Here is a 3,000-nt window from a genome sequence, read left to right on the forward strand (position 1 = left end):
CATGATGAATATCTTACAATATTTATGATGAATAACAAGTTTGTGACATGACATTTATTATTACATCATTATACTTTGAATTTTTTTATTCAACATATTATATTATTTATTTATCTTTTATCATCTTTTTGGTATTTTAATTAACATATTATATTTTCAGAGATTTGTTTTTAATTATATAATGAAATATTGTAATTGATTAATTTTTAAAATGTCTTTTTTGGCCATTTTACATGTTTATAAATATGTTTTGTTCATTAGATAGCTTATCAGCCATCAGCTACTTTATCAACTAGTTTGCCAAATATAACCTTATTTATCTAATTATCATTTTAAATATTAAATCCTAGTTGGTCGTGAATTTCTAAGCCTACTATCGATTTTATCAATTATCTCATTCGATTAAATTCGTCATCAAAATCGATAGAACATATATTTTTTGCATTATAACTAAACTCGAACTCGGTCGACCTCAACCCGACCAAACCAAACCCAAAGCAATCCGAAACAATTTGGGGCATGATTTCCTTATCCGAAATCCGATCTGGTTTTGGTTTGCCAGCCCAAACCCATCCCGACGAGCCCGATGCACACCTAAAACCAGCTTCGTTTGAAAAAAGAGCTTGAATTATCTTTGAAAAAACAAAGCGAGACTAGCCTGTTAAAGATTAGTGGGTTTAAATAGAGATGATCAATAAGGCGGCATTTGCTTCATTGACGAAATTTAAAGTAAAACACTCAGTTTCATTGATCAAATTTCATTCATGCGTTTTGATACGACCTTATACTAGAGGGTAAATCTCTAGAAATAAAGTGTTTTGGGACAAGTTTATCATTCTCATTGCCAAAAAAGAATTACAATCTTTATAATAAAGGAATCAACTACTACTAGATAAGGAACCCATGCACATGCAATTATACTTTATAAGCAAAGAACTTAGTTTAAGAAAAACTTTCTTTTATTGAAAGCAATAAATGAGAATCAGGTTCGTATCACGTTGGTTCATTATCGGTTTCTAGTAAGGAATTTTGATTCCTTCATCTAATGTTTTAAGAAAAGTTGTTATGCTCTTATATTTACTTTATTATATTTCATCCTGGTCAGTGGTGGATCTAGAAACTTACGTGACTAGAGGCCTAGGGGTATAAAAATATCTAAAACCGAATAACTTACCTGTACCAAAACGGCTTCGGGCTATTCGATTTGTAGTAGTGGTGTTCGCGATCCAATTTGGGCGGTTTAACCCCTCATACCACAAACCAAACCACGATGGCAGTTTATAAAATTTTCAAACTAAGCGGTTTGATAATTAAGTGCTCAGACCGGTCAAACCAGACCACAAAAGGCAGTCTGGTCTGACCGGTTTAGACAGTTTAGGCATTTTATGGACTTTAAATATTAAACTTAAACATATATAATTTAGAATTTTAGATTAATCTATTTTAACAAAACAAAGTATCCAAATAAACCACTGTCCAAACAAATAAATATATAATACATATTAGAAAGCAAACAAATTAACAAAGTTGAGTACAACTCCACTTTGAGCAACAAGTCTACAGCCTTCACTTCTTGAGTCTTGAGTTCTTGACCAAACAAAATAGAAGCCAAATCTAAATGTTTAACAAAAGTCAAAACAGTAATCTGTAAAGTGCAAACAAAGTCCACGACTTCATAATCCATACAGATTGAATCTTTTATCAGACAAGAATTTGTAAAAAAGTGACATCATATAAATTAGAAGGATAAAATATTGCATGAAATGTGTGAAAGAAGTAGACAACTAATCAAAACTTACGTTATAGCTATCCAATAACTTTCTAATCAAGATTCCAACTTCCAATGGGGCTTCGGTAGATTTATCTATAAAAATCAAAAATAAATTAGATAAACAACATAAGTGAAAATAACGTAATCTAAAATTGAAGTAATGTGAAATTAACTTAAATTGATTACCATGTTCCACATTTTCGTAAATATCCATCTCTTCCAAAATAGAAGCCAAGTCTAATGGCAAATTCGTGGATCTCAACCAATTGTGGCATCAAATTGAAGTTCAATCATGGAAGGACTCAATGAACTCCGAAAGCAATCAAGAACTCTCCCTTCAGTGCTAAAAGCAAACTCCGAAGCTACCGTTGATACATGGACAACAAGAACATCTTGAGCCAATGCCAACAAAATAGGTACTCTAATGACGCCACTTTCCACCATTCTAAAATTTTGAAGTTCTTATTTTTCATATCTTCATTTCGTTCACCAAGGTACCTTTCAAGTTCATTTTGCATGTCCAAAGAGTCATCTTCATTACATTCTTTTTCAAACTCAGATTCAAACATCTTGACCGAATTTTCATCATCAGAGTCTTCCATTGGCACATGATCTTGTGCTTGATTACCGCTATCTGTTTGATGCTCAACTTTAAGCTCACTAGTATAATGAACTACTAGCTTTGAAAGACAGCTTTTGATGGAATCCATGATAATGGTAATTTCATCCTCACTATAAAGTTGTCTCAAACAAAATGTAACATATTTTAATTTATATCTCGAATAAAGTATAATAGCCACATAAAGAATCACACTTTGTTTGTTCATGGTCCCCCAATAATTATCAAATTTCTTCATCCTTGAAGTCATTTCTTTCAAGTTTTCTTTGTCACTTGAACACCATTTGTTAATCAACACATGAACTAACGACAACTCGTGAAAATAAACATTTGAAGAAACATGTAAAGAAGCACTACATTTTAATGTGGCATCATAAAAGATCTTCAAAAACTTACAAAACGTGGCACACTGCTCCCAATCCTTAGACGTTGGTGGCCCAAGCGGATTTTCTCCATCTCTATCGTCTTTAAAAAATTATTGAATGAAGTAATCATCCTCTTCTTCTAATAACTTAAAAGCCTCATACTTCAAAGTAGGATGTAACATCAAATATGTGGAGTTCCACCTAGTTGGCACATCTAAACAAACAAGAGCTTTATCTTCTTTACA

Source organism: Cynara cardunculus, assembly GCF_001531365.2.
Source record: "Cynara cardunculus var. scolymus isolate 2C chromosome LG 1, CcrdV1, whole genome shotgun sequence".
In the NCBI taxonomy this organism is placed as follows: Eukaryota; Viridiplantae; Streptophyta; class Magnoliopsida; order Asterales; family Asteraceae; genus Cynara; species Cynara cardunculus.